The 25,395-nt window shown below is 36.1% G+C and overlaps 1 long non-coding RNA gene across 1 annotated transcript; it reads left to right on the top strand.

The window, feature by feature from the left end:
• The first annotated feature begins 1,954 nt into the window (after window positions 1-1,954).
• On the top strand, window positions 1,955-4,018 carry LOC121668471. Its single transcript, XR_006017395.1, has 2 exons — window positions 1,955-2,233; window positions 3,778-4,018. It is a non-coding gene; the product is annotated as an uncharacterized LOC121668471 (long non-coding RNA).
• Window positions 4,019-25,395: the final 21,377 nt, after the last annotated feature.

Below are 25,395 nucleotides of genomic sequence, written 5' to 3'. Positions count from 1 at the left end.
GGTTCTAATTTATAGTTCTTTCCTTTCCAAGACAGTGGCTTGATACAGTACGATTTGTGAAAGCGTAGGTTTAATAATCTGCTGCCCAATAATGAGAGCTATCCTCTTGCAGCAGGGAGACCAGTCCCTCAAAACTTTATATATTTATTTTAATATTTAATAAATCAAGCTTAGCAGTGAAATCTGTGCAAGGCTGTGGCAGTCTGAAGTAAGCAGAAAAACAAACCTAGAAGTGCATGTTAAAATTAAATACATTGGTAAAATCTTGGCACAAAATTATGTGTGGATTTGTAGATTATCCTCTTCAATGGGCATGAATCCCATTTTAGATACCTGCATAGTTTATACATGGGGACATAGAACTCCACCTCACAGCAAGAGTGCATGTCCTTGCTTATGGAAATTGAGGCATTGGGGGTTATCTTAAGAAATAGAAATCTCAAATTCTGTACTTCATTGTCAGTTATCCTCAAGGAAACCACTGTCTAAATTAGCATTATATTTGATATAATCAATGGAGTGTGTAGAGATAATCAGCTGAACAATAAATGCACATCTACTGTAGGATGGAGTGAATAGTTTTCCATACTCTTCATTGTATTGACCAGATACTCATTGATTATAAAGGGAGATTAAGCTTGATTCAGGTGTCCAAACATAGGCAGCACATGCCATTTAAGCTATCCTGAGATGTTCCCTTCTCCATAGAGGTGGTAGACAACGGTATTTTTGGGACTCACACCCATGCCTATGCTCTTTAAGAGCAGCAACTAAACACCAGCAGTGACAGGAAGCTATTATACTATCTCAAATTACAGTAGATATATACATTTGGGGGTCTTAACTGAACTCTTGATTGACATGGAAAGAAAGAATTGTGTCTTACTGGATCGTATATTATACACTATCTCCAAGTGGATGTGGAAGAAAAGGCTGCATAATCATGCAATCTGTAGAAACATGATACACCGGCTAAGTGATTTGGGACATGAATTTCCAATTGATTCTATTCTGCATTAAGTCATAATAATGTATTCAGAAATATTTTGCCACTTGCTTTTGAAAACTTGGCCAGTATATTTTAGATGACTTAAGAATTTATTTATTGTTCAGTTATTTTTAATTTAACTGTTATTTTAACTTTGAATATGTGTGATGAAAAGTTAGAAGCAGGTAGGTAGCCTATTAAGCAAAGGCTGAAATTGTTTGTACTGCATTTTGAGGGAGAGCTGAAAGGGAGATAACAACCGAATATACCATCAATATTTGAAAAGCTATTGTGCTGTGCATACAGTTTCCAAGATAGCAACGAGATAAATATGCAAGAAAAGCTGTTTGCACTCGTGATATGAAGCAGTGTTACTATAGATCCCAACCTGGGAGTATCTGAAGAGCAGCCGCAGGGGAATGCTGCAGGCAGCTAGCTGATGCAAGACTGTCAAAATTCAAGGACTTTCAGGACATTTTCTTAAACGAAAAAGAGACTCAAAATTGCAAATTTACTTCTTTGAAGCACTTCTGTTTCATCTGTGGTGATTACTAGGATGTTTTGCTTTGCCTAAAGATTTCTCTGAACTTAAAATAGCACAGACTAAATTCTTCCTTTCCTGTTTAGACTTGAAGTTCTTAGATGTCCTTACAGTAAACAGACAACTATTTGGGAGGATATGAAGAAAATAAATCCTTTTTCATATTTTAGTTTTAAAGGTTATGCTGGTTCAAAATTTAAAATAATTACTACTTTTTCTGGTGGTAATTTGTCTGCAAATAATGAAAGAAAATGGTATTGGAATATTTTCAACTATGTTTTTGAGTCACTGTAAGTAGGTCTTTTAAAACAGCTTAGATTGCTCACTGTGCAACAAGGAAAACAAAATTCATAGCACAGGCAAGTGTGAATCTGGGTCATGTTTGTTCAGCTATGCCTCTCATGTCTGAAGTCAAAATGCTATTACCATACTGAATATGAAGAAGGTAGTTGTTATCTTGAGACTGTTTTTCACTTAGTCTTTAACACAGACTGAATGGCCAGATTCATTCTCACTACTAAAATCCCATCACATCATTTACACTAGCAGGCTCTTGCTGTAAACTTATAGCAGGGAGCTGAACAGGATGCAAAGACAACATCGAAGATTAAACTATGCAGCTCGAGAAATGTGGAATCCCTGTTTGCTTAGTTTTTTTGGTTCTTAGAATAACTTCCTTTTGGATGGGCTGTGTAGGATATCTGGTAAGTCTCTCCACCTCCTCTGCTTGCTCTATTCTTTTCCCCTCTTGATCTCTCCTGTCAGAAAATGAGCTTTTAGTTGATTCTTTTCCCTTGTCTTACCTGCTAATAGGCATTTTTCTGACTTACCTCAATAGCAGTCATCCTTACCAAAGAAATGATGGAAAAAATATTTCCTAGTTTCATACAGTTATAACTGTTCATTTGCAGTAGCAGGCAGACCAATGGAAACAAGACAGAAGATCTCAGCTCATCTCAGCCAATGGTATTTCTTTTGGAAATATTTGTTATCATAATTCAGGGACTTTTTCTATTTCTTTTCACCATTTTACTTTTTAAAATATTTCTGACTCGTTTCCTTATGCTTTGATTGAACTGACATTTCAAAAGTCTTATTTTTAAACACAGTAATTTACATAAACAAATACAAAAATTATGCTAATGACAGTTTGTTGTCCTCTTTGAGTAAGTTTACTAAATGCATACAAAATGTTCAGAATTCAGGCAAGAAACATTATCCTGTTCTTATATGAACAATCTTGTATTAATCCATATTTTGCTACTTTTATGCATATGCATTTACCCAGACATAAAATATTCAATATTCTGACAAGCTGGTACTTGGTGTAAGAAATATAGTGGGTTTAACATCTTGTCCTAGATTTTAAGAAATGGGCTTTTTGTGTATTCAACTTTGCATATACAAATAATTGAGTTTGAATTTCTGCATGCATAATTCATAACAGGTGCAAATTTACTCTTTGGATGATTAGATAAGAGCTAATATTTGTGCTCACAATCACTTTAGGCACATAAATTCAGGTCAGTAATTTGTGAGCACAAAATTACTTAACCTGTGAAGGCAGGTAGACACAGGTAAATCAGACCTTGATTTTTCTGACTGATAGAGGGTAGATTTGTTCCTGGAAGGTGCTGAGAACTTGTAAGAAATTTTGAGAATTCGCTATTGGTCTTTTTATCATAAGAAGAGCAGAGTGATCAGCACCTTGCAGAACTATGGCATTCTCAAAACACCCTTTGTGAGCGAACAGACTCACTTTTAGGCTACAATTCAGAAAGTAGATGTTTAACCCAAAGGGCAAGTGAAGTGTCAATGGATGTGTTTATGTGCTTTAAATTAACTACATATTTAAGTAACTTGGTAAATAATGAAAATTTTTAAGAGGTTTGTAAAGGGGGAACAAGCAATTAACATCAAAAAGGCACAGGACATTCAGGAGATGTAAAAGAAATTAACCGTCACACATTTGCTAGAGAGCATTAAAACTTTGCATGGATGCCTTAATTCAAATGTAAAGTGGTATTGGGTAACTGTATCTTAATCCCCCTTTAGCTAGTGAAGAAAGGTCATTTTACTTCTGCTTGAAGGAAGTCACAGAAGGTTTTAATATGCTTTGATTTTGTTTCATCTTTTCTGAGTAAAAGCAATAGTATACATTTAGGATGAAATGGCTATTTGTAAGTAAATGGCAGTACATTGACTGCAAAATATTTCTTATGAAACCTCTCATGGTCTGTCTTGACAGGAGGATCAGCTGAACACACCAGCTCTGTCACGCAGAGGTGCTGAACTGAGGGCTGAAGGTTCCAGGATTTGCAGTTCAAACTGAAGATCAGCTCCCAAGCTCTGCAAAAATGAGAAGCAGAAACCCTGGTTGAAGTCAGCATTGTCAGAGTTTTATAAATCCTGCTGCAGGGCTCCAGCTGGGCTGAACTCCAAGAGTGTTTATTTGGATAATAACCAAAATAAAATAAAAATGAAGCTCTCTCTGTAACCTGTTCTATTCCTCATTATTCTTGCAGATTTATTTTAAAAGACCTTCTAGAGAAGGGCTATTTGCTCAGAAAGTCAAAAGCTGGAGACTGGTAGCAATAAAATAATTTTTGTTTATTTCTTTTCTGGACTGAGTTCTATATATCTCACTTATATCTATAATAGCCAATTATATATAATTGTATATGCATAAAAATATAACATAATCCATTCTATATTACAACACATTAGTTATATCTATAATTAAAAGGAGATTAATACGAGGACTGATAACATAGGAGAAATTTTAAGTGTGATCAGCCTAGCATTAATTTCTTTCTTTGAATATTCACCAACTTGCCACAGAACATGAAAAGAAAATTCCTCAATGAATAATAACCTTTAATATGCACAGTATACCATAAAACCAAACTAGGATAAAATGTGTGGATCAAGATCTTATTGGAATGATGTTGAATTAGAAGACTGTGGTAATGTCCCTCATGGTAATGCTGTATTCTCACACATGAACCCAGTGTCTTCTAGAGAATGTAAATGAAGGTTCTACCAAGTGGGAGAGGACTGACATCTGTGCTCTGACCCCACAGGGATGTCAGGCACTCAGTGTGCTGCTTTGGAGCAGAGCACTGACTTTGCAGCCCTGCAAAATAGTATTCCTTCTTAACAGGAACCTGGTCAGAGGTGCCCATGTTAGTATGTGATTGGACAGTATATTTGAGTTTACATTCATGCTACTAGGCTGGATTCTTCATAGTTAGTGAGCATATAACAGTTTTGTCTGGTACTGCTAACTATTTTTTTTTTTTTTGGCTGGTGTTATTCTGAGGCATAAGAAGTAATCTACTACCAATGCAAATAAAAAAGTAAAACTCATTTTACCAAATTGCACAGACCTCTATCCTGAACTTCAGTGATTACAAAAGAATATAGACAGGCCTGCTAGGAGGGAAACAGGAAAAGCTCTGAGCCATGTAGCATGAGGCTGTATCAACACCTGTCTCACCCTGATTAGCCCCAGAAAACCTGGGCTTCTGTCCAAAGAAAAAGGTACCACAGAACATCTTTAAAATAAATAATAGAAGGAAGCTAAGCCCTTTATTTATTAATACTATCCAGGCAGAAAAAGTCTCAATGTTACAATATTGTGTTCAACATATTAAACTACATTTTTTCTTAAAAGGAGATCTGTGGAGGTCCTTGATTCTAATTAATCTCATTTCATCTACTTATATATCATGACAAGCTGCAAGAAACCATTTTGCAATGAAATTGGAGCAATTTTCTTTCTAAAACACCTACTTGTGAAATGGCTTTTAATTGTGTCTAAAAACTATATATTTGAAGATGTCCTGTCTCAGGAACACTGAGAGATGAGGTGTCCTACCTCAAAGAAATGGACTTGATTGGTTTACCAAATTTAAATTATGATTTGTAAATTACATAAAATAGAAAGAAGTAGTGTGATTTTTGTATCACTCTATAATGAAAAGAGTTCCTATCAATTCTGTGTGTGTTGAGTTCATAAAGATAATTAAAAAGTAATCTCATCTCAAAACATCCTTTGAGGGCATTCGTACACAGCTTGAGTTGAACAAAGCAAATCTGAATTACTTAATTCAGGTGCTGAGGAGCTCACCACAACAGAGGAAAGTTCTCAGCTGGTACATACAGGGAAGACTTGCCACACAAGCCACACAAAAATTCAAAGATAGATGAAGGTCAAGAGAAAGAAAAATTAAGTCAACACTTTGTGGTAACCCTGATATAGGGAGTATTCACTGCTTTTAAAAACGAGTTAGGGAAGTCCTGGATCTTTTGGGTTTAATTTCTTTGAAATGCAGTGAAGAGATCACGTACATGAAGGAGGAAAACTTTCCTCAAACCACAAAATCGTACAATGTGATTAATGAAATGTATGTAGGTTACAAAAATTAATTTGATGGGTCTTAATAATAAAATAGATGATGAGGAATCCATGATTAGTGTTGAGGTTTTTTTAATGGTCTTTTGTCATTCTGAACTTTATTATAGTTCATTGTAATAGTCGTTTAACTTCTCTATTATTACTACCCATAGCAGGGAAATGTAACAGGGTGATTCATCTATAAAGACTGTAACAAAGCAGGTGAAAAAAAAATCCATTCCTAACAGACACTGACAGATAATACAAACAGAGGAAAAAATGCTCGGTCCAAATCATCAGAATTGAAGAATATATATTTTTATTATATTATACTATTTATTGTGTGCCTATGCAAATCTTTCTGAAAGAAAACTCAATGAGATGAATATATTTTCCCTTGAAAATATGTTTTCCCTTCAAAGTTTTACTTCTGTTATATCTGGACTTTTGAATTATAAAAACAATTGACTGATACCAAAACATTAATTTCATCTTAGTGTAATTTTTTATGTACCTTAGATACATCTAGAACTCTTGGTTGTGTGTGTGCTGGGAAGGGAACAGAGTTCAGATGAGTTGGAAGGAGCATCTTTTAGTCCCTGTTTCAGAGTGCTTGAACCACCATACATTTTACCTTCTCAAACAACTGGCAGTTTTTTGCCTTCAGAATGGCGAAGGCTTGGCTTTTGAAGCTGCTGACCAGACAGTTTACAATAGTAGGAGTTCCTCTATTTGTTTTTTTTCTGTGAGCTGCCTGAATAATTTGGAACCAGTTACTTCAGGTTTTTGTGCCTTGGTCTCCCTACTTTTTTGAATGGATTTGATATTGACCTAGTTTTATATAAAGTCCTATTTCTTTTTGCTGTACTTAGCAACTGAATGGTCCATTATCACTAAAACAGTAAGAAAATCTGCAGGTGAGGTTAGACACCCGTTTTTCCGTACTTGTGTTGGCTTCTGGTAAATTCAGTGGTAAAGAACCAACTGACGAATAACTGCAGAACATTTTAGCCAGCATGTGGTGTGTCAGATGCTGAAATGTGATGCTGTGTGGCAGTATTTTATCACTGAATAGCATTGTCACACAGCATACACAGATGTCTGAATTAAAGTGGGCCCAGAGAGCCTAAACTAACAAGAGCAATACATTTAACTTGATTTGTACAGCTCATAAGAAAGGCAAATAATTTTAATAATTAATATTTCTGTTGTGTCTTTTACACCAAACATTGCATTTTCATTTGTTTATTCAGCTTTGATTTCATTGAAGACACTGGAAATTTTATCCCAATCTGGATGGATTTTTAATTAATCTTAAAATCACTTACAGGTTTGAAATTAAAGTCTTGTTTCAACAGCTCTTAATTTTATGATTAACTCATATCCATAAAGGTAAGCCTATTCATGCCAGTGTGGTTATTCCATATATAAGATCCCTGGATAACATTATTAAAGTGTCTAAAATAAGTAAAAATTAATAATCGCTGTCTTCTGTCAAGGTTAGATATCTCAATCTAAGGTCCTTCAGGGTTTAATCACCTTGTCTTCATGTTTAAATGCATTTTGAAATCTGTCCCTGTCTGCAGCAGTAAGACTTACAGCAATAGAATTTGGTATCACAGCTCTGCTATTTATTTTCAAAGTCTATTATAAATACGTGATCCTTTTGTTTATATAGCTGTTTTCAGAAAGGAAGATGTTATTTTCATTATGCATATGGATTAGCCTTGGAATTCAATCTGATGACCCTTTACAAAAGCCTGGAGAATGCTCCTGCCTGCACTCTTTTCTGTAAGGATGTCAGAGTGTGAATCAAATGTTCCAATTTTTTTAATAGCTGTAAAAGGCTGAATGGAACTAGACTTTGTACTGGTTTTATGACTAATGTGGGAAACTAGCCAAAGAGAGTTCTGAAAGGTTAGAATGACTTTGATAGTGTTGGTGCCTAATCATTGCATGGAATATTAATGTGACAGACAGGTGCTTTGTAAAGTCCTATTTTAAATGAGGTAGTGACTTACCAGAAGGAAAAGATATATCAGAGTCTGACTCTAAATAATTTCACTGTTTATAATTCCTTGCCATTGGTTTCCAAAGGCAGTGATTACTTTTCATTGTAATATTTTGCACGCAGTAGCTTTATATCTATTTTACAAGATATGTTACCAGGGTGCATAAACACTAGACTGTGATCGAACTAATTTTGATTTAATTTGACATGTCAGGAGCCTCAACTCAACATGTGTTACTCCGTAATCATTTAACCAATGTCAGTAGAATCCAAAAGCCAATTTTATACCTGCACTAAAACCTTGACTATGAAACAGAACTCAGACACTGACACAATTATTTCATTTTGGTTTCAGTGACAAATTAAAACTGACAAAGAGGAAAGAAAATTAACAAACTTTGAAAGGGAAGCATGTACAGTCTAATGGATTAATCTCTAAATTTACCTGCCATCTTTCTGTTTCTCTAATAATCCTGGAAAAAAGAACTAATGAAGTACAACGAACACAGATTTCCGCAGGTCTCAAGCACAATGGCATGCTTAAGAATCTACCAGTTTTCCTAATATTAGCTCATTTGAAAGGTACAGTTTAGCCACAAGTATTTACTTCAGGTGAAATACAGTCTACAAAGGCTCATACCAGTCACAGGTTTTTAAAGATTAATTATTTGAGAAATTATGGATCTTATATCGGAAGTTATAGGTTTCATTCATTAATGTAAGAAAGAATAATTTGTTTAGATGTCATTGATGCTGGTTATAGATTTGGTAGAATTACAAAAAAAATAGGCATGGTGTGGCTGTAAATACAATGATTTTCATTTTTGGCATAAACATCATTTTCAATAAAATTGTGTGGCTTACAATTTCACTGTACCTCCATGATTTTTTGGGGCAGTTTCCAATTCCACATGAAATTCTTGTCTCAGTAGTCACAGACTCACATTTTGCTCTTTACATGTTTGTCTTGCTTGCTCCTTTAATTTAGAGAAAGTGTTCCATACTCCATTAGAACACTTGATTTTGGCTACCTATTCATTTTGATATTTTGCTCCTCTCTTTGTCTTTTATCTCAGTCTTTTACCTTAATCATACTCTAGTGGTTCCAGCTTTAGAAACAATTACCTTTGCTTCAGAATCCTTTACATAAAGATCTGCTTTTTTTTTTTCTTGAGAGAATGAGCAGTGATTAGCTAGGTGAATGCCAAGGTTCCTCATTTTCTAATTTGCATGTGGAAGTGGAGTGTGTCATTCCATCAAAATTCCAGTTCTCTACACTCAAAAGCAGCATAATGAAGTAGTGCTTGGCTGTGCAGTGCTCAGGGACTCCATGTTTTTTTTCTGACATTCCCTTAATACTGCTTTTTAAAAATTGTTTAATTACCTTCTGCACAATATGCCACACCAATAGATAGACACACTAATGTAGATTACAGTTACATAATTGGCTTTTTAAACAGGGTCGGGAAAATAACTTCAGGAGCAAGGAAGGAGTGACAGAATAAAGTCTTAAACAGAAAGGGAAACCTAGGATAAAGAAACTGTGACTTGTGCAACAATTTTCAGCTGGCTGATAGGTGTTGAATGCTGCCAAAGTGTCACAAAATGAACAGTGCAGATTTGCACATAGCTCGGTCAAATGGTAATTTTGCATGTAGACATAAATGTGTTTGTCAGGATGAAACTTCACAGTTACACTTGGACATTGTGGCATTACTGTATAGTGGCATTCAGCAAGTTTATTTACTGGCCATCGATGTATTATATTTTAACTTCATTTTATTGGTATCCCCAAGATAAGATAACTTGAACTTTTCCCTATTTTCTGGTTGGTTAATTTTCTTTTTAATAATTTTTTTTAAAGTAGTTTATTCATTGATTAAAATACCAACCCCCTATGCCATTCTGTAATCCTAAAGGCAGTTACTTGGTTTTGGTTTTTTCTTTTTGAGGGGGGGACAGTTTTTTGTTTTGGTTTGTTTGCTTGTGGGGTTTTTTGGGTTTTTATTTTGTTTTGTTTATTTTAATTCTTGATTAACCCAAGATTTGGATGCCAGTTGCATTGTCTGGTAATGGTAACAGCTGATAGTTTTTCATGTAAAATGACAGTACTGTGCTTTACAGCAAGCTGCCCGTTTCAATTACGTATCAGTCTGGCAATTCAAGCCATGAAAAACAAAAATAAATCACACTGCTGCTTAGGCAAGACATTGTCATTTTGATAACAAATATGCATTTGTTATCATTGTACTGGAAATAAAAAAGCAATAATTACATCAAGAGTAATGAGCAGTCAAGGTAATCTGAGCTTGTTAGTACACAAGGGGTGTGTGGCTGAATCAGAAGGGACAGAAGCACAGCAGGTTCAAAGTTGCTGGTACTCTACATGGGTCATGGTCCTGTGAGAAGATTTGCTGATACCCCAGACTTGATGTTCCCTTTGCTAGTTCAGGTGGCACATTAGCATCATGCTTAACACACACTGACAGGTCTAGGTTTCTTTCAAAAATATGCTCCTGGAGGATAAAAAGAAGCCTATTAGCTTCACTATTGAAATTCTTTGCTTAGGAAATGAGACTGCTGTGTTCTGCTTGGCCTAGAAATCCTAAAACCTATGGCTTTTGCATCTCAGAAGAGCATCTGATTGGGATGGAAGCTAGATTCTCCTCCAGAGATTAGGATGCTAAAATACAGGAGTCCAGTGAGTAGGACTTTGAGTTCTTTTCAGACATGTTATACATGTATTTTGCATGCATATTCTATTTAGACTTTTTCACCTGTCTTAACAACACAAGTGTCTATTTTTCTTCATTTTATGAAGAAAAAGCTTTATTCCTGATAAACTTCACACCAAAACAAAGAAAAGCCTTGCAATATTAAGGAAGGCCTTAATCATATCTTCTTTGACTCATTGTTCCTAATGTTCTTTTCAGGCATTCAAGGCTTGAATGACTAAACCAGCCATTTAAGGCTATAAAAATCATGGTTCATTTTATAAGAAAAATAAGCCTCACTTTCTTGTGCTTTCTAATGTATTACCAAGGTTCCTTCTCCCTTTCAATATCCTTCCCAGACTATAGATACAAATTTTCACTATGTTTTTTAAAGGAACTGGATCTCATTTGAAAATTTGTTGCATTTAGTTTTCTGTATATTGCTTATATGTTTTTAATGACCATTATGACACAAGTTATATCTGCTTATCTGGCATAAGGTGATCTCTACCACCTTATTCTGAAAACTAACCTGAAAGCCAACATACTGCATAATTAAAGCTATGCAAAATCTGTTATGCCCCAGGGAATTGTGTGTCCCCTACAGAAACCCGACTCAATTCCATTTTTAACGTTTTCTTATTCAACTGTTCCTTTTTGTTTTCTTAAGTAAATCATCATCCCCATAAGACTGGTATTGACATCAAGGTAAACTCTTGCCCTGTACTACTCCTGGGCAATTAGAAAATGGAAGGCTAGTAAGGAGAATGGTAGACACTGGAGTTAGATGATCTGTGCTCTACAACCAGGTTTTGTAACTTGGTCTCACGACAAATGAAGAAAAAGTGAAAAATAACATAAAAAATTAAACCTGAATGTCGCAGAAGCTCTGTTCATATAAGCGTTACAACAGTTTACTGGTGAGAGCAATTAAGGAAAGCGTTTTGGGAAAAATAGAGAAAAATCAACATCTTCTGTTGTCCTCTCTCAGCTTCTAGAATCAGAGGTATAACACACACATACCCGCAGCCTGTATTCAAGAAAGGAAGAAATGATTTACTGTTTTCTGTTGGAAGGGATCTAAATATTATATTAATTTCAGATCTTTGGAAAAGAGAAGATAATTATAACAACTTAATTTGACTTCTTGAATAACATAGATCATAACGTCATCAAATGATTCCTCTGTCATGCCTTTTAAAAGTTTTGATCTTGATTTCAATTTTAAATCCAACACGTTCCACTGATCCTCATGCATGTATATATATATCAGTGACTAAATCCTTATGTATTAGAATTGCTCATTTTCATTTTATGTCCTCGTTTAGATAAATATCGCACTCACACTGGCACCTCATTTTATTCTTTTCTTGTAAAGTCCAGAAGTCAATTTTAGAATTCACCACTGACTTTTGACTCACAATTTTTCATCTTCTTCATATTTCTCTCTCCAAACCCACTGTCCAGTATTTTACTATCTTAAAATCATTGTTCATCATCTTGTGTTTCAGATTCCTTGTCCTATCTTCTGTCTCTTAATCTTTGCTTCCTATTGTTTTCCAAGCTTATACACTTTTGCACCTGGCCTTCTTAGTAGAAGCAGTGTGAACATAGCTAGATGAGATGAGTTATGGTTTCAGTTTCTAATTGCACAGTAGCTTGCAGCAGTTATCAAAGGCAAAATTTGTTCAGGTTTGAAATTCTAAACCGAAGAAAGCTCAGAATGTTTGGAAACATACAGGCCAAAGTTGTTCATCTTTCTCCTGAGAAAAAGTGCCGCATTTTAAAAAGCTGCATTTATTTACTGGGTCTTATGGTTCTGGAACCAGTAGATCTTAGTACAAGAAAGTATTCTTTGAGTTAAAGGAAATTCCACTGCTTTGAAATCATCCAGTGAAAACTGTTCCAAAACATTTTTGTTAGGGAAGTGGGTATCATCACTAACAACTGAAGGCACTGGTGAAACGCATCTTCCTTTCTCAGTAGTAGAGGGGAATTGGGGCATTTCTGTGGAAGTGCACAAACTGAAGTAAATTTCCAGAATCCTTGCAGAATGACACTAGAGTGATCAGTTGTTAATCTTCTGGCTCAGATCCATACCCTGAATGCTATCATTTTTCAAAAGGCAAGATTTTCTTGATAGAACACTCTGCCTACGTAAAACCTAGGGCAGACTACATCTGTGACTCAGAGGTACAGGAACAGGAAAGATTAGTGACAGGGAGCACTGAGCAGTAATCTTTCTTTATAATTTCTTTTTTTTCTGCAACTTCAGTAGAAATCAGTGTCCATCCCTAATTCTATGTATATCAAGTGCAATACTTTTTTTCACTAAACTGATGTTTACCTTGGTTGTGAACAGGTAATAGAAATAATAAAAAGCTACAGGTGAGTCAGACAGGACAGTTGTATGACATTTTCTTTAAGTTAAAGAAAAGTTATCTGTAGTATTGCTGTATTATAAAATATGGTCATTGTTATACTATGTAATGCAGTTTTATGCTGGAAATATCTGAGTATTTTGTGAATGAGCTGATAGGCGAAACAGTATTTCCAGTTCATGAACAGGTACCTCCTGTTGGCCAACTGCTAGTTGTGGATCCTGTTCTGAGGCTGCTCAGCCCCACCCACTGTCATGGTTTAACCCCAGCCAGCAGCAAAGACCCACACAGCTGCCTGCTCGCTTCCCCACCAGTGGGATTAAGGAGTAAAAGCTAGAGAAGTAAAAGCAAAAAGTGTAAAAGCTAAAAAACTCATGGGTTGAGATAAAGACAGATTAACAGGGAAAGCAAAAGCCACACACACAAACAAAGCAAAACAAGGACTTAATTCACTGCTATTCATGGACAGGCAGCTGTTCAGCTATCTCCAGGAGAGCAGGGCCACATCCAGTGTTACTTTGGGATACAGATGTCGTCACTCCAAAAATCCTCCTTCTTCTCCTCAGTTTTATATACTGAGCATGATGTCATATGATCTGGAATATCCCTTTGGTCAGTTTGATCCACCAATCATGGCTGTGTCTCCTCCTGACCTCCCATGCACCCCCAGTCCTCCCACCAGCTTGGTAGTGTGAAAAGCAGAAAAGACCTTGGCTCTGTGTAAGCCCTGCTCAGCAATTACAAAAACATGTCTATATTAACAGCCCTGTGTTCAGCCCAGATCCAAAACACAGCCCCATACCAGCCACTGTGGAGAAAATTAGCTCTACCCCAGATGAAACCAGCATACCCACCCTTAAAATAAAATTTAAATGCTTAGCACAGGCCTCTCACTTGAGCAGGTTCCCAAGAATTAGTTATTATGGTACACAGCACTTCAGTTTTGAAGCACCTTTGTGAATTTTGCTTACTATATTTTCCTGTGAAGCTGTGTAAGAGTTAGCAGCTCCACCAGGAAACAGATACTCACCATTCTGGCTCCAGTTTTGAATTTGTCATATCCCAGTAGTAGAACAGCTGGAACAGTGGAACGATGTATTTAGCATTATGAATGGTATGGTTAATGAAAACATTACACCTGTAATGAAAATCCACAGAAGCTGAAAACACAAGCCTGTGCTTGTCAAAAGAAATTCTTACATGAGCTAGGTCACTTAAAGCTACCTAGAGTTTGGTCAATGCGGCTTTTCTGAAGTTCTCTGAAGATCAAATCTAATTGAACAGCAAAAACACTCACCTGAGCACATGCTGGTCACTGCATGTAAGAGCCAGTAGTAACTTACACCAGAATGGGAAGGGTGCATCAACCTGTCTTTCCATTTGGCCTGTTTTCAAAAGGTTAATTTAAGTTTGTATATGAGACTTTCAAGAGTCAGTTTCTTAAAAAAGACAGAAAGAAATCTTTTGTGGGTAGTTCCAATTTGTAAAAATTGAAATTATGGAGATTCATAGGAAATCCATTGAGTCAAATTTATTTTTACCAGTACAAAATTTTATTTCTTAATCTGAATTTCAGATATGACTCTCTGTTATTGTAACCTGTGGCCATTACTTCGTATTCTGTCTAACATGAAAAAGAAACTAAACACTTACTGTTTGTGATGGTTTGTTTATTGCAGTAATTTTCATCTTTTACTTACACCTCTACTCTTTTTACTTTTTAAGGATTTTTTAAAAATCTGGTCCTTGCAGATCATGTTTTCTAAACCTCTGACCATTAACATCACTCTTTCATAAACTCTTCCTAAATGGTGAATGTTATTTGATAATTTTCCCATTTGAGGAGTATTTTTTTCCTTTATTAAACTTTATAGGTCCAATTATGACACTTGATAGCTACAGTGCTAGACCACTGTGGGTGGTGAATAGATATGATTCTCTACAACTTCTTAGGCACAAGTCACATGGATGATATTCAGAATATGATTTTTTTATCATGCTTTGTCTTGAGTGCCTTTGTCTTTTCTTATTACTGAACCAGTGAATCCCAAGTTGTATTGTCCAACTTATGTCAACCTATGCTGCAATCATCGATTCTATTTTTCCACATGGGAATTATTTTATAAAATTACTTTATAACCACATAATATACTAAAAATAATGTAAAATAGAAGAAATAAATCAATAATATTCCTCCTCCATATTTTAGTTTTAGTGATTTTTAATTTAAGCATAAGAGGAACAAGTAAGAAAAGAGAATTTATGCTAATATAGGATCACATTTCTTAAATTCTGAGAGCACATGGTATAATACAATTAGATAAGGAAAGCTACATTTTATATCAATGCAGTGAAATACAGCCAAAATGAAAGACATAACATCATTGGTCTGACTGCATATCTTAATAAATGCCAAGAATTTCTCCCAGCACAAGCTATGCTATACAGAGATCATTGAATGATCCATCTGTGACCAGTATATGTCAGTGAAAGTCGTCAAAATAGTCCTGACATAAGATATCCAGGAATATGCTCTATTTCCAAAGTGGTAACAACTACATATTGAACTCTCTCCTCCACCAATATACCTTTTTGGCTTTTTCCTGCTATAACTGGTCTACACAAAGCATCTCTGACAATAGGTGCAGTTAGATTTGAGGTTTTAAAGGGTTCATAGGGATTTGTTGGCCTTCTGAGTTGGAGTGAGCTTTAATGCGTTCTGAGGAACCATTAATATTCTTCTTTATCATATGAATGTGAACGAAGTAATTTCTGCCTTGTTGACTGAAAATTAACCACAACTACCATACCCATCTGTACTAGTTTGAAAGCAAACCAGTGAGAGACTCCAAGTGAGAACTACAATTTAATAGGAAAATTAAAATAAATGCAATAGTACAGAAACACTGACAGAGTCAGAGTACAACCTGACACCCTGTCGGTCAGGGTGGCGGTAGCAGTCCAATTAAATGGTGGCTGCAGTCCTGTTGAGGTGATAGATGTGGTTCTGTTGGTGATCCTGTAGAAGGGTCTGGTCTTCACCTGAAGGTCCAGTGGTGGTTGTGTAGCTCTTGTCCTCTGGGAAACCTGTAGGTAAGGGCTGAGTGTGGTGTTCCAAACCTCAGACCATATCCAGGTAGGAATGCTTGGTTCCTCCCCCTGGGCGGAGCATCTCACAATGGGATGATGTAATTTTATGAGTCATGCAGTGGGGCTGCATAGCCCATTAACAGAAGATATTCCTCTGGAGGGAGTTATCAGGGATGTGTCATGGAAGAGATAACACTGTCCCACCTGGTTTTAACAGCTTATGAAGATGGTGATAGAATACATACTTTTGGTTACATCTTACATTGTAACCGAAACCACCATCATAAGAAATGTAAAATTAGTCATTTGATATATCTTACAGGCAGGGATAGTTAGGCAAAGAATTTTAAAAATTTTCCCTGATTCAAATTTTTATTTAATGTTCAAGACATAATGGCAGATAAGTTTGACTTGTTTACTCTGATAACCTGCTTTTAATAGTAAAGACTGAATTCTTGAAATGAAAAAAGTCCTTATATTCCAGGAGTCCCTAGCCATTCTCCCTGTCTGGTTTTGGCAACAATTATATGACTCATTTTCAGTAAACCTTCAAATTTAGTATCTTTTAAGGTTACTGAAATTGACTTTCCAGTATCAGTAGCAATTAATGAGATTTTAACATTTTCAAAGTATTTAAGTAACAAAAGAATTCCATTGATTTAGATGTGTTAGTCCCTTTTCTTATTTGAGTATCAGCATAAAGCTTAACAAACGTATTTGTTTAAAGGTTCAGACAGGTACTAAGGGGTATTACAAATAAAACATATTAAGCACCTGGGACATCCTTAAGCAATTTTGAAAATCCTCCTAGTAGTTAATGAATCTTTAGATGACTAAATAAAGTTGGAACTGGGTTTTTGTGATGGGTTTAGGGACAGTGTTATTTTTGGTGTTTTTTGGGACTTTATCATAAATCCTATTCTTTTATAAAAAAAAATTTACAGTAGGAATGAGGTTTTCTTTTTATAAACTTACTGTACATTAGGCATGTCTGATGGACAAATGTAGAAAGATGGACATTTTTTGATTTAGATTTTCCCATTATTATCAAATAGAAATTATTGATACTGCAACTTCTTCAGTTAATTAGATAGTTGACTAAGTTGATGTGACACATCATATACTGTTACTATTCAAAGTGGCTGGTAGAAACCAACCCCTGCTATTTCAAAATATAGGAAAATGCATTTTACAACAGAATGTGAAAAACATAGACAAAAGCTGATTTTTGAAACTAAAATCTCCTATATAAATGCATAGGGAGCACTTTATGACATGAAGTGCTTTGTAATTTTTTTCTTCCTTAACTCTTGTAGGAACCCAGAGTGCCGAGAATATTTCTCTGCCTGTTTTGAAGGGTTTCTACCCCCTTGAACAACACCGTTTTAACCTCCAACCTTGAGAAAAAATGCCTACAATCAGACAAGAACTAGAAAATACAATGGTGTGAATTAGGTGATAGACTACTATGTAAGATTGTCACAGGGTGGAAAATTTAGAGGTTTTAGGCTTCTCTTTGTAGTAAATAGATAAGAGCAAAAAACATCAAAATGGAGGATTGTTGTTGTTCTCCAAAGCTTCTTCTTCTTCTTCTACTACTCCATATTCTGCAGTAAAAGTAACTTGGGATGATTGGACAAAAAATTCTGCAGTTCCTGGCTGTGTTACTGGATAATTGGTAGGAAAGTGAAAATAATACACGTTTCTAGTAACCATTGGTTAAATTATCTTTAAAAGGCTGTGTAAATCTTGATAATTGTACACTTCTCTCCTTCTTTCTCTGCTCTATGTTATGCCTGGGTCACGCTAGTGACTCTGTTTCTCTGATAAGACTTAATAAACAACTATCTGGCGGCAGTGAGACTCCCGGAAAGTCTCTGTTTTTGCGAACTCCTTGCAAGGACTTTTAAAACTGCCTCTGCCATCGGAGAGATTTGATTTACGGCATGCTTCAGTGTCAAACTCTGATATTGCTGCTTTTTTTAAGGTCACATCATTGAGCTGCCCAAGTCTCCTTTGACATGTGTCTTTCTATGGCTAACTGTTCCAGTTGTTTTGTTACCTATCTCAACAATATTGTAAGAAATGTGAGAACTGACAAGTCACTTTTTTCTAGGAGAGAGAGGTCATCAAATGTCTAGATAGTGGCTAACAATCACTGTGTCTTTGTCAATGAACACATAGGAAGGAAATATTTGAGGCAGAGCTCCTGACACAGATTGAGTTCATATACTTTGAAAGCAGAAGTCTTCAAAAGAATAATGGACAATCTTAATGGGGTTTAGGGCCTCATAATTTTTAACAGTGCTCTGCAGTTTTCCAGACACCTGAATTACATTTTTCATCTGTGATGTACTAAATTCTCATAGTAAGGTAGAATTTAGCATAAGAACTTCAGAAAGACATTTAATTTCACTTTATGTCAAGGTATTTCTGTCCTGAAACATTCCATTTTTCTTTTTCTTTTCGTTTTCAAAATACATTTTTCTTTCTCAAAAGTATCTGAGATAGATTTTAATGGGTATTATCTGAGTAGTATTGGCAATAGTTAAATCTTCTACCTGCAAAATGGGTTCTTTATCAATTATATTATTTTTGAAAAGCAAGTAATGTCATTACTAAAAATAACTGTTAATATTATTAAAAATAATAATAAAACAACAAACCAAGACATATTTTAAAAGGCTTAGGTTCTATATATTTCCTCAAGTTCTATTCATTAGTTTAAATAGTTTTGAATTTACTCCAGGAATTAGATAGAAAGTAAAGGGAAGTGACATTTTAAACCATGGTGTTCCATTTATATTTTCACTCAGCAATACTGCTGCTTACTATAAACACTGAAAATGTCAAATCAGCCCTAGATCCTTTTGACTACCAGGTCACTGCTTACTGTGATGCTGATTTATCACTTTAGAGTGCAACAGAGTTCAGCTATTACTTATATGCACAGAAAAAGCCTCAATTTTTTACTAATACACAGGCTGAGTTACAGGTGCCCCACCAAGCTCTGTGCTACCTGTATTTTCACGAGATGTGAGAGTTCTATAGAGTGAAAAAATAGGAAACAAAAAGAAAAAAGCAAAAGTTCTAGGAATTTAGGAACTCAAGAGAACATATTTTTGTGATCTTTATTTTGCCCAGTCTGATCTCCATCATAAGAAATCCCCTAACAGGTGCTTTTCATAGAAGTGGTGAAATGCATAAAATATCAAGGGTCCGTTACAAATATGAACTTGTCTGTAAAGGAGAGGGCAGTAGGCAAAGAGGTGGGTCCAGCCCAGAAGATGAGTGAGGTTATGCAGTGTTCTTTTTTTCTTCTGCATTCTCACACGGGAGACAGTTCTGATGAAAGAAAGAGCATGATTTATCTGTATTTATTTTTCTTTTTTTTTCTGACAGATTCGAGTACATGGAATATAGTCATAGAATCATAGACTATCCTGAATTGGAAGGGACCCATAAAGAACATCAAGTGCAACTCCTAAAATGTACATTTTTAAATCATTAAATTTCCAAATGGGTGGATTTTTCAGTTGTGACTAAGGGTTTCTGTGTGGTACTAAGATTTACAAGCCTATTCGAGGACTAAGGATTTTTATATGCACACAATTTTATAAGTGTCTAGATAAAAGGGCCTAATAAACCTCTGGCAGAAAACTGGGTCACTGTCCTACATTTTTAACACGTATATGAAACAACAAAACCCCATTGCTCTATTTAGGAAGCAAGAAATTATTTGTCCTGATGATAAAGTGTCCCCAAATCAAAAGTTCTTCAGAGTTTTATTTTTTAAATACATATATGTACCTATCCCTTCTGCATTAATTTAGCCTGTCTTCTCTTGCCATATGTCTTTCAAACTTAGAGGATACTAGGAACACTGAGGTGTCTCAAATCTACATCACACATAAATTACAAAGTACAGGGATTATACTAATAAAGACTTTTAGGGCTCTTTCAGGATGTTTTCTACAATTGGATGGTTACCTTTAAGTAAGAAAAATAGAGTTCTGCTAAATTCCTCTGGACATTTATTTTAGGTATGGATATTTCATTTTGAAAAAGTGAAAAAAATATCTATTTACATGGCCCACTGCAAAATTGCAATGCAAAAGCACAGGTGCTGAATCACATGAGAAGCATCTGCTGGACCAGCTGTTGCCACCATTGCAGTGCAAGAGGGTGCCCAGGAGTATTTTCTCCTGCAGTTTAGTTTGCTCATTTGGGGAGAATGATAGGTGATGGACTGCCAAACTGAGATGTGATTATTGTATTAAAGAGTGATTTGGTTGACCTCAGGTGTATCATCTTGTCAGTGACTCCCATGACTGGACTGCTGCCAAGACATATTTGCTGGGGAGTGGACAGATTTATTGAGTGCGACAAGAGGGAAAATAATGTCTCTTTGTTATAATGGACAATCTGCATGAGCTGTTATCAAGATAGTATAGCAGAGATGACTAAATATTTGTGATATACAAAACTCAGTAACAATGACTAACCTTTGTGTTAGAATGCTGGTTCACTGAGTGAAAAAAGCACCTAAGCAGTACTTTATTCTGACTAAGAAGGCTGAAATGAAAAAGAATATGATTTCGCTGAACTGTTAGACACCTGCATCTGTCTTGGAATGCAGTTACATAGGTACCTGGCTAGCACTTCAGGAAATCTGGTACTTGGTGTTTTATTTCTATTCCTAGGAAGCTGTGACAGAAAGGCACAACTGAGACACTTGGGTTACATGAGAATGTCCAACAGCATCAGATTCCTCACAGTGTGATTTAGGGACTTGTCATAGCATTAAGTGATTATGCAGGAAATAGGCTACAGACCAGCCAGAACTTTTTGTAAACTTTTACTAAGAGTTTATGGACTGGAGAGAGAAAGCCTCAGGTGTTTCAATCTTGATATTGCAGTGTATTATCTTTAGGTATTTTCCATTCCTTTGGGGAATCCAGCTATTCTAGTATGTTACAGAATGTATAGCTCAAAATAGTATCTTTTCATTGTACAGTCCCAATGCTGCAAAGAAATTCTAAAGTAGGGTAAGATTTTGTACTCTACATCATTTTGCAGGAACGGAGTTTCGTGTTTAAACTCCACTTATATATCACTTTTAGTTTCTACTAAGAAATCAGGTTTACACGTGTAATGATAAAACAATCTCCACAGGTTTATGCAAAACTCTGCACAGATTTGTCTGTATTACTTAGATTGAATTTTCCATTGGTATCAATAATTTCATCAATAGCATGAGGACTATGGCTTATGTTGTTGTAAAGATGTGTTTTGCAAACAGCTAGTGAGATCATTAAATTAATTTTAGAACAGCTTATTCAAACAACTGATGAGGCCAGTAGTTTAGCTCTTCTCATTAGTGTTGGGTATAAACCTTTGCCCCCAACAGTGAAAGATAAATGTTTAATTTAAATAGATACCTAGTTCCCTTTATTAATGGATTTCCAGTATGCATTTGTAATGCTCTGTTTAGTGTTATGGGTTTTTTTGCAGATGCATTCTCTACACTTGACTGTTAGAAGTTTTAATACCTTTAATAAAATCTTCTATAAACCTCATTACTAAAATGCAAGGCTGATAGCAAACTTCTAGGGAACTCTTTACACTATCAAGGTCACAATCTAAACAATTTATAACAGCTGTAAATATTTAATATGAGTTGGATACTCAAGGATGTTCATATATTTGTTTCAACTTTTTCCATAGAATTAGTTCCTTAAATTTTTTTTCATTTAGGACAAGGCTTCACATGTACTATACCCAATCCAGCACTGCTACCTGTATTTCTGTGGTGACCAGTGCATGTTGTTTCTTAGTGATGATTACATCAAGTCTGTTAAGACCACATAGAAAAAAAGGGTTTTTTTTTCCAATCTGCCAGTCTACAATCTGAAAGTCACTGTACATTGTATGCCATGGCATGCAAAAACATATTGCAACAACGTAAGCTTCTTTCTCCCTTACATGTGCTTTCCAGAATGGGAACAAGGACTGGTATCATGCAGGTGTATTTTGACAACTGCCAGGAAGATAGGACTCCTAACAAATACTAGGAGATGAAAACAGCTTTCTGGAAGGTAGAGGGAGTTTTGCCATTGGCTTCATCAGAGTTAGAAGTTCCCTTAGGGAGAATATGTGTTGAGGTAGTTGCCATGTTTTCACATTGTTAATTTTATGCTAATAGTATTTAAAGCATAGCTATTCTGTTTGGGTAATAATGGTGAAACTAGAAGCTATCCTTGTTTTGTTTTCTATTTCCTTATATGTAATGGTTAAAAGGGTTACATTGGTATTGTAATCAAATGTCACTCATGCATACATTAAACTTCTACTCATTATATGTAGTCTCCATGGCATGTCTGACCTTCAGCCTAACAAATGATCCTTGATTATTATCCATTCACTGCACATTTGATGCCTACTGAAAGCATTTTTACACTTGTTTATTACTTTTTACCTGGTTATTATTAACTGCCAATAATATCTTGCAGTTAAACAATTTATGTCATATAAACCACCTTGTGATGCTTTCTAAATAGATATTGAACTACTATAATGCAGGCTTTTCTATGCTAGTCTTGAAGATGTGAATTGTCAATCAAAACCCAAACCTATCCTTATTTGTGCAGCTATTTCTTTGAGCTCAGTGGAAAGGATTTTTTACCGTACATTAAGAAAATACTATTTCATCTTTCTGTAGTAGGATGTGCTGCAAATAAAATGAAGTAATACCAAACTCATTTATTGTGAAGGGCTGGGCTAGTAATTTGTCCATATCCAGTGTCCCTATTGCATTCAGGAACTAGTATTCAGGAACTAGAATTGAAGTTACGATGGTAGTCTTATTTTCACTAGTTCTGTCCTTCAGAGAATTCAAAATATCTGCCAGTATTTTTTCCTGAGGTATTCTGGATAGTATATATTTTGTATCAATCACACTGTTCTAATTTCTTTTCTTCTGAGTGACACTTAGGCTAATATTCCTTTTAATCTGCTTGGCAAAGCACTAGACACATCCCCAGTAGTTATAATTATCAAAACAATATTTAATTTGTTTATCAGTTTTATATTTATTCCAATACAATAATCTGTAAGAAAATGTACCTAGTATCTTATTCTCAATGTACAGGACAGGAGAATTTAACATCTAGTTGCTGATAGTCACACCTAGAATAAAAATATTCTGTCTGTATCCCTACTGGCAGTGAATTTCTGTAGTCATAGATCCTTCCTGGTTATCAATGAGTCTAGCTCCTTCTTGCCCATTTTCCTCAGATACTGCTAAGCTATTGAGTAGCAACAATTGTTTTCTTAATTTTTTTTTTTTTCACTGAAAGGGTGTTTAGACACCAGAATAATTTGCCCAGGGAGGTGGTGGATCACCATTTCTGGAAGTGTTCAACAGTCTGGGTGTGGCACTTGGTGATATGGTTTAAGTGTGATTATGTTGGTGCTAGGTTGTTGGTTGGTATGGATCGTCTTGAAGATCTCTTCCAATCTTGATTATTCTGTGAAAGGACCTCTGGAGGTCAACTGATCCAATCTCTCTGCTCAAGCTTTGCCACCTAGACCTATTTTCCCAGGACTGTGTCCAGATGGCTTTTAAATATTTCCAATAAGAAAGAATGCACAACCTCCCTGGACAACTTGTTCCAGCGTTTGACCACCAATGAAAAAATGTTTCCTGATGTTCAGAGGGAACCTCCTTGTTTTCATGTGTGTTCATTGCCTCTGGGTCTGTCACTGAGCAACAATGAAAAGAACCTGACCCCATCCTCTCTCCTTACACTGTCCTTCAGGTATTTATATATAGTGATGATGTCCCTCATGCTATTTCACTTCTCCAAGCTGAGCAGTCCCAATTCTCTAACAGCCTTTCTTTATAGTATAGGAGCTCCAGTCCATTCACCATCCTTATGGCCCTTCACTGGACTGTCTCTAGCATGTCGATGTCTCTCTTGCACAGAGGATTCCAGAATGTGATGCAATACTCCAGGTGTGACCTCACCAGTTCAGAATAGAGGGGAAGATTCACTTCTCTCAACTTGCTGGCAATACTTTGTCTAATGCAGCCCAGGACACCATTGTCTACCTGTAGGAGAACATTGCTGGCTCATGTTGAACTTGGTGTCCACCAGGACCACCACGTCCTATTCTGTCAAGCTCCTTTGCATCTGGGCTGTTGATTGAAGTTCCTTTCAATCTGTTCCTCCAGCCCATTCTGAATAGCTGCCCTGTCCTGCATATTGACAGTCCTACATTCCCAAGTTTGGTGACATCTGCAAAGTTGTTGAAAGTGCCCTTCACTGCATGTAATTAATGAAGACATGAATCTTTGAGGGATGCGACTTGCTACTGGCTGCCAGCTAGACTTTGCATCACTGATCAGAACACTTTAAGCCAAGCAATCAAGCCACTGCAAGTGTGCCAACCCACTTGGTCGTCCGGTTATCCAGTCAGCATCTCAACAATTTGGTGACAAGGAGCCTACAGAAGGCTTACTAAAGTTAAGGTCTACAAAATCCACTACTCTCCTCTTGTCCACAAAACCAGTTATCTCATCATATAAGGCTATCAGGTTAGTCTGACATGATCGGTGCTAAACCCATCTTGCCCATTCCTAACTGTCTTCTTGTCCTTAATCTGCATAGAAATAACTTCTAAGAGGATTCCCTCTAGAACTTTCCTAGAGACTGAACTTTGGCTGACTACAGTTACCTGGATCCTCCTTCTTGTCCTTGTAAAAGATGAGTGTGGTTTTTGCTTTTAATCCTGTCAACAGGAACCCATAGTGTTGGCCACCTCCTCCTGCAGTTCCTTCACCTGGTTACTCAGGCCTCTGCTGCCCTTGTCCCAGGAGAGGCAAAAACCCTCTCTCCAGTCCCAGACGTGGACACAGATGTCTTCCTCATCAGAGATCTCCTCTGTGCCACTGACATTTGCACCAGTCAATGACAGTCAACATGCCCTGTGCTTTACTGGGACCATCACTGCCTTATCTTCAGGCATCCCCATGCAGCCACCAACCAGCAGAGGTGCTCTGAGCCTTTTCTGTGTGACTGCTATGTCTCTGCTAGCTGAGTCTTCCTTTGGCCTCAAAGTATAATACAGACTTATCTACAGATCAGAAATGCAAAAGCTTCATAAAACACTCCACCCTTAACTGAAAACAGAAAAGTCACAGCACAAACTTGCTGGTATCTGAGAGCTACAGAGAAAAGTCTTATTTAATGACAATTTTTTTCCTGCA

This window comes from Corvus kubaryi, unplaced genomic scaffold (genome assembly GCF_017639235.1).
Source record: "Corvus kubaryi isolate FWS band 111438036 unplaced genomic scaffold, C.kubaryi_AGA036_p1.0 37385, whole genome shotgun sequence".
NCBI lineage: Eukaryota > Metazoa > Chordata > Aves > Passeriformes > Corvidae > Corvus > Corvus kubaryi.
Note: the sequence above shows the minus strand (reverse complement) of the source record. Positions and strands in the feature narration are given on the sequence as shown.